Source organism: Bufo bufo, chromosome 1, assembly GCF_905171765.1.
Source record: "Bufo bufo chromosome 1, aBufBuf1.1, whole genome shotgun sequence".
In the NCBI taxonomy this organism is placed as follows: Eukaryota; Metazoa; Chordata; class Amphibia; order Anura; family Bufonidae; genus Bufo; species Bufo bufo.
Window position 1 is genome coordinate 232690367 of NC_053389.1, and position 14890 is coordinate 232705256.

The 14890-nt window shown below is 46.4% G+C and overlaps 1 protein-coding gene across 5 annotated transcripts in view; it reads left to right on the forward strand.

Annotated features, from left to right (window-relative positions):
- Window positions 1-14890, forward strand: part of CACNA1C (calcium voltage-gated channel subunit alpha1 C) — a 583432-nt gene that overhangs the window by 99796 nt on the left and 468746 nt on the right. The gene's annotated exons all lie outside the window — the stretch shown is intronic.

Genomic DNA, 14890 nt, shown 5'->3' on the forward strand with positions numbered 1-14890 from the left:
TCTTAACCATCCACTACAGAGCACCATGAAGACTTCCTCCAGCATATGACTCTGAAGGGTGTCACATCTTTGACCTCTTGTCTCTTCCAGCACTCTTAGGCCTCCTGCACACAAACGTGTGCACCCCGTGGTCCTGCTGCGGCCCGCAAATCGGCTGTGGGGCAGCGGATTGCGGCCCCAGTCACTTTAATGGGTCCGCGTTTCAGCCATTCTGCAAAAAGATAGGACATGTTCTATCTTTTTGCAGAACGGAAGTACGGGACGAAACCCCGCGGAAGCACTCCGTAGTGCTTCCGTAGGGTTCTGTTCCGTGCTTACGTTCAGCACCATTCCGCATCTCCAGATTTGCGGACCCATTGAAGTGAATGGGTCCATATCCGTGATGCGGAATGCAGACGGAACGGTGCCCGTGTATTGCGGATCCGCAATGTCCCTGTTTGTGTTCCATAAAGTAGTAATGTCCCCATAATGTCCCCCTTTGTATCCCTCACAAAATTAATATCTGCCATTATTAATGCTGTGCCGTTATATAGTGAGAATGTTGTGCCTCCATACAGTGGTAATATCTTTGTTTCTACCCTATACAGTAGTAATGTCCGCCTTTGTGCCCAAACCAGTATTATTTGCCTTTCTGTTCTTTAGAATATTAATGTCCCTCACTGAGCCCATTAGAATAGTAATGTCTTTCACTGCACAGCAATATCTCCCCCAGTGCCCCCATCATACATTAAAACTGCAACACCAAAATGGACAAGCTGTAAGGTTATTCAAATCAAGAAAGCAGCAGGTGTCGCTAATATCTGCAAATGATTATATTTTCAAGCACCTAGCTCCAATCTGTGGCATGTGGGAGGGGCATAAAAGCCAGATTGAAAGCAAAGTTTTTTAGCCACAATAAACTTTAAAATTCAGATCAAGTCGTGTGGGATGAATGTGCGATGCCTTCTACTCGTACACATGACAGTTATTGACACTTGTCACAAACTGAGAGGGACAGAATCTCAGAGACCTAGGTTTATCAGCAGATCACTATGCATCTAGGCAGAGATGTCAGCACTGTTCAATGTTACAGGTCCCAGTGGTTGGGAGAACCACTTAGATCAGGCGCCAACTACCGGTACTGGAGATACTCTAACAGGCGGGGGTGATGGACACCCACCGATCAGATATTGATGGCCTATCCTGAGGATAGGCCATTTGTTTTTGTTTTTTAAAACTGGATAAACCTTTTAAATGTACATATAATATGTACATTCTCCTTCACTTTACCTTTTCCTGACTGTGTGTTGCATCATGTTATTTCTGAAATCAGGCTGCCTAATACTTTTCCTACAACAGCAGATGACTAGTATAGACACTGAACCATCAGGAGCAGCAATGTGGCGTTAGGTCTTGCAGCCTGAGAGCTAATCAGACAGGGGCAGAGAGTGAGGTAAAGTTTTGCAGTCTGACAGCTAACCGAAAAACGACAGAGGGCAGCAGGGAGTAGTCTAGCATCTGAGAGCTAACTGAAACTAGCGGGGGCAACAGTGAGATGTGAGGTCCTGTAGGCTGAAATATAACAGGAAGCCAGCAGGGGGCAACAGTGAGACGTGAGGTCCTGTAGTCTGAAATATAACAGGAAGCCAGCAGGGGGCAACAGTGAGATGTGAGGTCCTGTAGTCTGAAATATAACTGGAAACTAGCGGGGGCAACAGTAGGCGTGAGGTCCTGTAGTCTGAAATATACCAGGAAACTAGCGGGGGCAACAGTGAGATGTGAGGTCCTGTAGTCTGAAATATGACAGGAATGCCAGCAGGGGCAACAGTGAGATGTGAGTCCTGTAGTCTGAAATATAACTGGAAACTAGTGGGGGCAACAGTGAGATGTGAGGTCCTGTAGTCTGAAATATAACAGGAAACTAGTGGGTGCAACAGTGAGATGTGAGGTCCTGTAGTCTGAAATATAACAGGAAGCCAGCAGGGGGCAACAGTGAGATGTGAGGTCCTGCAGCCTGAGAACTATCAGGAAACAGCATCATTTTGAATGCTGCTCTGAAGTCCTGTGCCCACCTCCCATTCTTCTATATGTCTGTGGGGAATGAAGAATAAGATTAATCTCTTTAAACTAGTGCACACCATTGTGGTACATGGTTAATAGATGAACAGCTCTGATTTCATTAACCTCCCGTACTTACTCATGTTCATACATTGATAAGTAATCTGTCAGATGCCCGTGCAGCCTCCAAGACACATAGAAGTTCTGTCGCCACACAGGTCCATGGAAGCAAAAGATTTTATTGCGGATGGTTCTCCTGCCCCCGGTCAGAACACATTTAGGATCTAGAGCAGGAAGAGTTGCACATCATCACATGTAGCCAGCCAAATTCATCACTACAGAGTCACATGTGGAACGAGACAAATATGTTTAAGGACCTCTGTGATTGCACTACATTAACTTCCAAATGATGCAGAACCCAAAGAAGAGCCAAAGTATCCTGGCAATGGTACTAAGACTGGTACACACTAGAGCGTCTGTTCATGCCCTGAGTCACAGAAGCTCATTTACTAAAGATCTGTGATTCACATGCTAGTCTTAGTAAAAACCCTGCTGGAGGAAGATCTGACCAACTTATTAGGAGGCGCATGTCTCATAATAAATTTATTGCATCTTCGTCTGTCCGTGCGCCAGAGACTGAAATCTACTCCAGCTCCTAGCAACTAGCGTGAATTATTTCTGGCTTATTCCATAAAACTCCAACCATTTTTTTTGTCTCAAGATTAGTGTAAAACATAAAAAGTCACCAACTTTTTACGCAAAATGTCATTTGTGCCAAATTACAAGCCTTTGTAAATGATCCTCACAGTCTTCGTACATTACATTACTTATACTTATCCAACCTGTATTATACTCCAGAGCTGTACTTACTATTCTGCTGTGTACATACATTACTTATCCTGTACTGATCCTGAGTTACATCTTGTATTATACTCCAGAGCTGCACTCACTATTCTGCTGGTGGAGTCACTGTGTACATACATTACTTAGGCTACTTTCACACTTGCGTTCGGGGCTCCGCTTGTGAGCTCCGTTTGAAGAGTCTCACAAGCGGCCCCGAACGGATCCGTACTGCCCTAATGCATTCTGAGTGGATGCGGATCCGCTCAGAATGCATCAGTCTGGCAGCGTTCAGCCTCCGCTCCGCTCAGCAAGCGGACACCCGAACGCTGCTTGCAGCGTTCGGGTGTCCGCCTGGCCGTGTGGAGGCAAACGGATCCGTCCAGACTTACAATGTAAGTCAATGGGGACGGATCCGTTTGAAGATTACACAATATGGCTCAATTGACTTTCAATGTAAAGTCTGGACAGATCCGTTCAGGCTACTTTCACACTTAGAATTTTTTCTAAGCTATAATGCAGACGGATCCGTTCTGAACGGATCCAAACGTCTGCATTATAGGAGCGGATCCGCTCTGAATGCTAGTGTGAAAGTAGCCTTATCCTGTACTGATCCTGAGTTACATCTTGTATTATACTCCAGAGCTGTACTCACTATTCTGCTGGTGGAGTCACTGTGTACATACATTACTAAGGGCTCTTTCACACTTGCGTTGTTGTGTTCCGGCATAGAGTTCCGTCGTCGGGGCTCTATGCCGGAAGAATCCTGATCAGGATTATCCTAATGCATTCTGAATGGAGAGAAATCCGTTCAGGATGCATCAGGATGTCTTCAGTTCCGGAACGGAACGTTTTTTGGCCGGAGAAAATACCGCAGCATGCTGCGCTTTTTGCTCCGGCCAAAAATCCGGAACACTTGCCGCAAGGCCGGATCCGGAATTAATGCCCATTGAAAGGCATTGATCCGGATCCGGCCTTAAGCTAAACGTCGTTTCGGCGCATTGCCGCATCCGACATTTAGCTTTTTCAGAGTGGTTACCATGGCTGCCGGGACGCTAAAGTCCTGGCAGTCATGGTAAAGTGTAGTGGGGAGCGGGGGAGCAGCATACTTACCGTCCGCGCGGCTCCCCGGGCGCTCCAGAGTGACGTCAGGGCGCCCCAAGCTCATGGATCATGTGATCACATGGATCACGTCATCCATGCGCATGGGGCGCTCTGACGTCATTCTGGAGCGCCCGGGGAGCCGCACGGACTGTAAGTATACCGCTCCCCCGCTCCCCGCTCCTACTATGGCAACCAGGACTTTAATAGCGTCCTGGGTGCCATAGTAACACTGAACGCATTTGGAAGACGGTTCCGTCTTCAAATGCTTTCAGTACACTTGCGTTTTTCCGGATCCGGAGTGTAATTCCGGCAAGTGGAGTACACGTCGGATCCGGACAACGCAAGTGTGAAAGAGGCCTTATCCTGTACTGATCCTGAGATACATCCTGTATTATACTCCAGAGCTGTACTCACTATTCTGCTGGTGGAGTCACTGTGTACATACATTACTTATCCTGTACTGATATATGTAAGAAAAGGGGCAGTAACGTTTTAAAACCTATAGTTTATTAGGACGATTAATATCCCTAACTGGGAAGAGAGAGCCCCTACCAGACAAACCAAACAAACATAAACAAACAACGGCAAGGGACCTAGTTAAATAGGTCACCTGTAGGTCAGATCCACTTAGGCCCTTGAGGTGGTGCGAAAGTGTAAATGACCAGAAACATACACTGTGTTGAGACCACGGCAGTGTGCCTGAGGTCTAATAATATGCCATTAGGCAAAAGTAACAGGGTAGATTACCGGTGATGGACGCCCGGACCGTGTAGTCCAATGCTCAAAGGAAGGAATTCTTTACACCTGAACGCGTCCTTCAATAGGTTAAGCCTTGATAGCTGAGGGCCACAGGTAAAAATCTAACCCTGTTGATGCCCTACTTGGCCTATTATGCCCTAAGCTAACCTCCTAACACGGGGTCCTGTCCCCGCAAGGGGTGGCCCCGTCTCAAACCTGACCCTGAATAATACACCCTAGATGGCCCTGTAAGGACAGGGGAAATGGACCCGTGGGGGGCTTGGGCTATCAGGGTGTAGGAAGCTAATATTGGTGGAAAATAAAGAAGTCCCTAAGGACTAATATTGATGTATATATTCGTAGTTCCTACGCGTTTCGTTCAGGAATATATCAAACCTTTAGGGAACAAGGTACCTCTACTTCTACAGGACCCCCTAACTCATCAGGGGACAGGGGTCATAAGAAGAGGAAAAGCCCCCATTCCTATACCAGCTGGATGATAGTTACAGATAGAGGAAGGGGGGGGGGAGAGTAAAGGTTGCGCAGGCTCGAGTGGACGTATGTAGTCCAAATCAGCCCAAATACTGTGTATCACATGGAGCGCGTGTAGCCTTTACCATGGAGGGTGACAGGGCAGTCTGGTGTACCGCCTGTCTGCCGGCGTCTGTCAGACGTTACTGCCCCTTTTCTTACATATTTCCGCTTTACAGAGCAGTACTCCCCGGAGAGGTGCTTCTGCATTTTCTCCTTCTAGGGACTACCCCCCTTTTTTTCTATTATCCTGTACTGATCCTGAGTTACAGCCTGTGTTATACTCCAGAGCTGCACTCAGTACTCTGCTGGTGGAGTCACTCTGTACATACATTACATTACTTATCCTGTACTGATCCTGAGTTACATCTTGTATTATATTCCAGAGCTGCACTCACTATTCTGCTGGTGGAGTCACTGTGTACATACATTACTTATCCTGTACTGATCCTGAGTTACATCCAGCATTATACTCCAGATCTGCACTCACTATTCTGCTGGTGGAGTCACTGTGTACATACATTACTTATCTTGTACTGATCCTGAGTTACATCCTGTATTATACTCCAGAGCTGGATTCACTATTCTGCTGGTGGAGTCACTGTGTACATACAGTACAGACCAAAAGTTTGGACACACCTTCTCATTCAAAGAGTTTTCTTTATTTTCATGACTATGAAAATTGTAGATTCACACTGAAGGCATCAAAACTATGAATTAACACGTGTGGAATTATATACATAACAAACAAGTGTGAAACAACTGAAAATATGTCATATTCTAGGTTCTTCAAAGTAGCCACCTTTTGCTTTGATTACTGCTTTGCACACTCTTGGCATTCTCTTGATGAGCTTCAAGAGGTAGTCCCCTGAAATGGTTTTCACTTCACAGTGGTGCCCTGTCAGGTTTAATAAGTGGGATTTCTTGCCTTATAAATGGGGTTGGGACCATCAGTTGCGTTGAGGAGAAGTCAGGTGGATACACAGCTGATAGTCCTACTGAATAGACTGTTAGAATTTGTATTATGGCAAGAAAAAAGCAGCTAAGTAAAGAAAAACGAGTGTCCATCATTACTTTAAGAAATTAAGGTCAGTCAGTCAGCCGAAAAATTGGGAAAACTTTGAAAGTAAGGGCTATTTGACCATGAAGGAGAGTGATGGGGTGCTGCGCCAGATGAACTGGCCTCCACACCGGACCTGAACCCAATCGAGATGGTTTGGGGTGAGCTGGACCGCAGAGTGAAGGCAAAAGGGCCAACAAGTGCTTAGCATCTCTGGGAACTCCTTCAAGACTGTTGGAAGACCTTTTCAGGGGACTACCTCTTGAAGCTCATCAAGAGAATGCCAAGAGTGTGCAAAGCAGTAATCAAAGCAAAAGGTGGTTACTTTGAAGAACCTAGAATATGACATATTTTCAGTTGTTTCACACTTGTTTGTTATGTATATAATTCCACATGTGTTAATTCATAGTTTTGATGCCTTCATAGTCATGAAAATAAAGAAAACTCTTTGAATGAGAAGGTGTGTCCAAACTTTTGGTCTGTACTGTACATGACATTACTTATACTGATCATGAGTTCTAACCTACAGTATATTTTATTCTGCTGTTGGAGTCACTGGATCCCTCTGACTCAGCTGGAGATCTCTCACTACTTGGATCCCTCTGCTGTTTGGTCCAGTACACTCCGGCTCATTTCCATCACAGGTCTAGAGGGGAGGAACTCTCACTCCTCCCACTCTCTGTGGGCCACCACTGCCACGTGCTGTCATCTTCTGGTCACTAAAGCTGTGGAGACTTCAGTGCAGGACTCCACTCTCATTAAGTCAGGTCTTTTTTCTTCTCCCGCACCCACAGCCGGGGAATACATATGACATTTGGCTCTACCTCGCCATTTCCACTATATACATGCAGGAGTCGTCTTATTTTCCCGCATATCGAGCTTGCACTCACCTCCTGCAGCAGCCTTGTTTCATCACTCACCCCGAGCTGGACTTTCTTAAGTTTGAGTGCACGCCATTTGGCTCTTGGCTGCGCTCACCGTAATGAAACCTGGCCAGCGGTTTTATTGGGTCCTCCTTTTCCAAGTGGGTGATGCGTCACATAGGGGCCTTTCCCAATGCCTCTCCTGGCACCATTTCTCGCCTTCTCACCAGGGCGGCAGCACCACTCGTGTCCTTAAGGGGACAGTACTTGAGACAGCGGCGGCACCGTTCATATCTTGGTGGGGGATAAATGGTGTTCTTAAGGTGGGTTACCGTTCGCCCACTTTACGAAGTAATGCAATTGGTATCGTATGAGAGTGCATATAAGTCCATGTTCCTTTTTATGCAGAACCCGCTGCGCCCTCCTGTACCATTAAGACCATGTCTGTTATCTTGCCGCAAGTGTGGAGTAGGCTCTGTAACTGGTGTCCTGTGGCTGAGAGCTTTGCTGATATCATAGTAGGTGAGAGGCACACGGTGCCAGCTGGCAGAGGACAACAATCTGCAGCACTCAGCTTACAGTGCTCCGGCCCGGCCATCGCTGGTTGTGTCATTTTTCTTCTTCTCTTAATTGCAGACTGCAGTTATATTCCTTAATCAATAAGAGAAGAATCACTGGGAGCCAGAGGCTGATGAATAATATATCTGAGGAGAACCTGTAGATGGCGGCTTGTGCCTCAGCTATAGTATCACCCTCCATGAGGGGTCTACCAATAACTGCCAGGGTCCATATCAGTACAGACTGAGCCAACTACTCCCCCTTTAGCTGCACATAGACCCCCTTCCTAAGGCTTTTCATGGAGGAGATTCCTTTCTTTTTGTTTTAGTGATGATACATCAAGCCTTATACTCTAATCACATCCAGAGCTGCATCCGCAATTCTGTTATCTGGAGTCTGAGCATGAGACTGCATCTGACTAAACAGCACCGGGGCTTCAGGGGCGGGCTGGGAACTTAAAGTGGCCCCGGAAAAAAACATAAAAGTGGCTCCAGAAAAAAACATAAAAGTGGCCCCATGTACCAGTAATAGGCGGGTTCAAATTAACAGAATGTGGGGCAACATAAGCGGGCAGGACAAAAATACTGTAGTGTAAAACAAAATACCTCCCAGCAGAACAAATACCACAGTGCAGCACAATATACTGCCCCAGCAGAACAAATACCACAGTGCAGCACAATATACTGCTCCAGCAGAACAAATACCACAGTGCAGCACAATCTACTGCCTCAGCAGAACCAAATACCACAGTGCAGCACAATATACTGCCCCAGCAGAACCAAATACCACAGTGCAGCACAATATACTGCCTCAGCAGAACCAAATACCACAGTGCAGCACAATATACTGCCTCAGCAGAACAAATACCACAGTGCAGCACAATATACTGCCTCAGCAGAACCAAATACCACAGTGCAGCACAATATACTGCCTCAGCAGAACAAATACCACAGTGCAGCACAATATACTGCCTCAGCAGAACCAAATACCACAGTGCAGCACAATATACTGCCCCAGGAGAACCAAATACCACAGTGCAGCACAATATACTGCCTCAGCAGAACAAATACCACAGTGCAGCACAATATACTGCTCCAGCAGAACAAATACCACAGTGCAGCACAATATACTGCCCCAGCAGAACAAATACCACAGTGCAGCACAATCTACTGCCTCAGCAGAACCAAATACCACAGTGCAGCACAATATACTGCCCCAGCAGAACCAAATACCACAGTGCAGCACAATATACTGCCTCAGCAGAACCAAATACCACAGTGCAGCACAATATACTGCCCCAGCAGAACCAAATACCACAGTACAGCACAATATACTGCCCCAGCAAAACCAAATACCACAGTGCAGCACAATATACTGCCCCAGGAGAACCAAATACCACAGTGCAGCACAATATACTGCCTCAGCAGAACCAAATACCACAGTGCAGCACAATATACTGCCTCAGCAGAACCAAATACCACAGTGCAGCACAATATACTGCCTCAGCAGAACAAATACCACAGTGCAGCACAACATACTGCCCCAGGTGACCCAAATACCACAGTGCAGCACAATATACTGCCTCAGCAGAACCAAATACCACAGTGCAGCACAATATACTGCCTCAGCAGAACAAATACCACAGTGCAGCACAATATACTGCCTCAGCAGAACCAAATACCACAGTGCAGCACAATATACTGCCTCAGCAGAACAAATACCACAGTGCAGCACAATATACTGCCTCAGCAGAACAAATACCACAGTGCAGCACAATATACTGCCTCAGCAGAACCAAATACCATAGTGCAACACAATATACTGCCCCAGGTGACCCAAATACCACAGTACAGCACAATATACTGCCCCAGCAGAACCAAATACCATAGTGTAGCACAATATACTGCCCCAGCAGAACCAAATACCACAGTGCAGCACAATATACTGCCTTAGAAGAACCAAATACCACAGTGCAGCACAATATACTGCCTCAGCAGAACCAAATACCACAGTGCAGCACAATATACTGCCTTAGAAGAACCAAATACCACAGTGCAGCACAATATACTGCCTCAGCAGAACCAAATACCACAGTGCAGCACAATATACTGACTCAGAAGAACCAAATACCACAGTGCAGAAGAGAATACCACCCCAGCAGAACCAAATACCACAGTGCAGCACAATATACTGCCCCAGGTGACCCAAATACCATAGTGTAGCACAATATACTGCCTTAGAAGAACCAAATACCACAGTGCAGCACAATATACTGCCCCAGCAGAACCAAATACCATAGTGCAGCACAACATACTGCCCCAGAAGAACCAAATACCACAGTGCAGCACAATATACTGCCCCAGCAGAACCAAATACCACAGTGCAGCACAATATACTGCCTTAGAAGAACCAAATACCACAGTGCAGCACAATATACTGCCCCAGCAGAACCAAATACCATAGTGCAGCACAACATACTGCCCCAGAAGAACCAAATACCACAGTGCAGCACAATATACTGCCTCAGCAGAACCAAATATCACAGTGCAGCACAATACACTGCACCAGCAGAACAAAATACCACAGTGCAGCACAATATACTGCCTCAGCAAAACAAATACCACAGTGCAGCACAATATACTGCCTCAGCAGAACCAAATACCACAGTGCAGCACAATATGCTGCCCCAGCAGAACCAAATACCACAGTGCAGCACAATATACTGCCCCAGCAGAACCAAATACCACAGTGCAGCACAATATACTGCCTCAGCAAAACAAATACCACAGTGCAGCACAATATACTGCCTCAGCAGAACCAAATACCACAGTGCAGCACAATATGCTGCCCCAGCAGAACCAAATACCACAGTGCAGCACTATATACTGCCCCAGCAGAACCAAATACCACAGTGCAGCACAATATACTGCCTCAGCAAAACAAATACTACAGTGCAGCACAATATACTGCCTCAGCAGAACCAAATACCACAGTGCAGCACAATATACTGCCCCAGCAGAATCAAATACCACAGTACAGCACAATATGCTGCCCCAGCAGAACCAAATACCCCAGTGCAGCACAATATACTGCCCCAGCAGAACCAAATACCACAGTGCAGCACAATATACTGCCCCAGCAGAACCAAATACCACAGTGCAGCACTATATAATGCTCCAGCAGAACCAAATACCACAGTACAGCACAATATGCTGCCCCAGCAGAACCAAATACCACAGTGCAGCACAATATACTGCCCCAGCAGAACCAAATACCACAGTACAGCACAATATACTGCCCCAGCAAAACCAAATACCACAGTGCAGCACAATATACTGCCCCAGGAGAACCAAATACCACAGTGCAGCACAATATACTGCCTCAGCAGAACCAAATACCACAGTGCAGCACAATATACTGCCTCAGCAGAACCAAATACCACAGTGCAGCACAATATACTGCCTCAGCAGAACAAATACCACAGTGCAGCACAACATACTGCCCCAGGTGACCCAAATACCACAGTGCAGCACAATATACTGCCTCAGCAGAACCAAATACCACAGTGCAACACAATATACTGCCTCAGCAGAACAAATACCACAGTGCAGCACAATATACTGCCTCAGCAGAACCAAATACCACAGTGCAGCACAATATACTGCCTCAGCAGAACAAATACCACAGTGCAGCACAATATACTGCCTCAGCAGAACAAATACCACAGTGCAGCACAATATACTGTCTCAGCAGAACCAAATACCATAGTGCAACACAATATACTGCCCCAGGTGACCCAAATACCACAGTACAGCACAATATACTGCCCCAGCAGAACCAAATACCATAGTGTAGCACAATATACTGCCCCAGCAGAACCAAATACCACAGTGCAGCACAATATACTGCCTTAGAAGAACCAAATACCACAGTGCAGCACAATATACTGCCTTAGAAGAACCAAATACCACAGTGCAGCACAATATACTGCCTCAGCAGAACCAAATACCACAGTGCAGCACAATATACTGCCTTAGAAGAACCAAATACCACAGTGCAGCACAATATACTGCCTCAGCAGAACCAAATACCACAGTGCAGCACAATATACTGACTCAGAAGAACCAAATACCACAGTGCAGAAGAGAATACCACCCCAGCAGAACCAAATACCACAGTGCAGCACAATATACTGCCCCAGGTGACCCAAATACCATAGTGCAGCACAATATACTGCCCAGCAGAACCAAATACCATAGTGTAGCACAATATACTGCCTTAGAAGAACCAAATACCACAGTGCAGCACAATATACTGCCCCAGCAGAACCAAATACCATAGTGCAGCACAACATACTGCCCCAGAAGAACCAAATACCACAGTGCAGCACAATATACTGCCCCAGCAGAACCAAATACCACAGTGCAGCACAATATACTGCCTTAGAAGAACCAAATACCACAGTGCAGCACAATATACTGCCCCAGCAGAACCAAATACCATAGTGCAGCACAACATACTGCCCCAGAAGAACCAAATACCACAGTGCAGCACAATATACTGCCTCAGCAGAACCAAATATCACAGTGCAGCACAATACACTGCACCAGCAGAACAAAATACCACAGTGCAGCACAATATACTGCCTCAGCAAAACAAATACCACAGTGCAGCACAATATACTGCCTCAGCAGAACCAAATACCACAGTGCAGCACAATATACTGCCCCAGCAGAACCAAATACCACAGTGCAGCACAATATGCTGCCCCAGCAGAACCAAATACCACAGTGCAGCACTATATACTGCCCCAGCAGAACCAAATACCACAGTGCAGCACAATATACTGCCTCAGCAAAACAAATACCACAGTGCAGCACAATATACTGCCTCAGCAGAACCAAATACCACAGTGCAGCACAATATGCTGCCCCAGCAGAACCAAATACCACAGTGCAGCACTATATACTGCCCCAGCAGAACCAAATACCACAGTGCAGCACAATATACTGCCTCAGCAAAACAAATACTACAGTGCAGCACAATATACTGCCTCAGCAGAACCAAATACCACAGTGCAGCACAATATACTGCCCCAGCAGAATCAAATACCACAGTACAGCACAATATGCTGCAACAGCAGAACCAAATACCCCAGTGCAGCACAATATACTGCCCCAGCAGAACCAAATACCACAGTGCAGCACAATATACTGCCCCAGCAGAACCAAATACCACAGTGCAGCACAATATACTGCCCCAGCAGAACCAAATACCACAGTGCAGCACAATATACTGCCTCAGCAAAACAAATACTACAGTGCAGCACAATATACTGCCTCAGCAGAACCAAATACCACAGTGCAGCACAATATACTGCCCCAGCAGAATCAAATACCACAGTACAGCACAATATGCTGCCCCAGCAGAACCAAATACCCCAGTGCAGCACAATATACTGCCCCAGCAGAACCAAATACCACAGTGCAGCACAATATACTGCCCCAGCAGAACCAAATACCACAGTGCAGCACTATATAATGCTCCAGCAGAACCAAATACCACAGTGCAGCACAATATACTGCCCCAGCAGAACCAAATACCACAGTACAACACAATTTACCTGTAGGATCGATGGTGAGTCCGTCCATGCAGGGCTTGTTAAAAAGGCTACATCTCCCACATGCAGGACAGCAGAGGATTCAGGACATTCAGAGAGTGAAACAGTAGAGGGCAGTAATGAGACAAGAGGAAGACAGAAGAATTGTTTAAGCATCTCTGGATGTGAGTAGAGTATAATGTATATCCGGACCTGTAATAAGAGCAGGGGGGCCTGTACCTACAATGAGTGTAGGGGGTGCTGAAATCTATAATCAGCGTAGGAGGTGCTGTAACCTATAATAATTCAGGGGGTTTTATAACCTATAATAGTGCAGAAGGTGGTGTAACCTATAATAGTGCAGGGGTGCTATAACCTATAATAGTGCAGGGGTGCTATAACCTATAATAGTGCAGGGGCGCTATAACCTATAATAGTGCAGGGGCGCTATAACCTATAATAGTGCAGGGGCGCTATAACCTATAATAGTGCAGGGGCGCTATAACCTATAATAGTGCAGGGGCGCTATAACCTATAATAGTGCAGGGGCGCTATAACCTATAATAGTGCAGGGGCGCTATAACCTATAATAGTGCAGGGGGTGCTGTAAGTATAGGGGGATTGTAATAATTACATTCAAGAGGACGCTATAGCCTTAGCCTAGATAAAGGGCATGGGGGATGGGGGCGCTGTAACCTACATATGGAGAGGGGGGTCTGTAACATATAATAAGTATAGCGGGTGATAACCTATAATGCATACAGGAGGACACTATAACCTACACTTTAAGTACAGTATGTGTGTGTGGAGGGCGGGCTTTAACCTATACGTTTAGGGGGGTTGTGTAACCTATTATAGGGTCGTTGGCTTTCTTGGGTCCCCTTATTGATTGCACATTTCAGGAGATCTGTACTCCATACATTGTATTGCCAGATCTTCTTCCACTGTTCCTGAATGATTTCATGTTTTATCCTCTAGTCACCTCCAAAGCTGCATTCACAACTGTGCAAGCAACTTCTCAACAGATGCAGAATGCCTTCGTTCCTGAATTATAGGCACTTTAGTTCCGCCATACTGGGAACACAGTTGGGTATCAGACAGCATGCCAAGTGGTATTCGGCCGATCATGCCATACACGTGTGGTTATAACCAACCCCCCACCCTTTGGAAGCACTCTGTCCCCCCCCAATAAACATCCAGCCTGGATGACGTGTTTGTGTGAGGCAGTAGTCCGTCGTCAGCTGTGGTGAACGATCGTTCTCGTACAGTTTTCAATTGACGGTCACCCCTGCGGCAGGATCACAGTAGATGCTACACCTCAAAGTGGGGTCATCATTAACCCATAGGCGGCGGTGGAGGTCATTGCACAGGAGGGAGGTAGTGATGTCATGCAATGGAAAGGGGCGCTATAACGGGCACCCCACTGAAGGAAGGGGTCTGTAGCTTCAGGGTACAAGTCACATTGGGCGGTATGGGTCCACGCTGGGCAATATGTTTGGGGGTCTCTGGCGCTCTCTCATGGATGGTATTCATCCTTCTGTACTAGAAGAGGAGACAGCT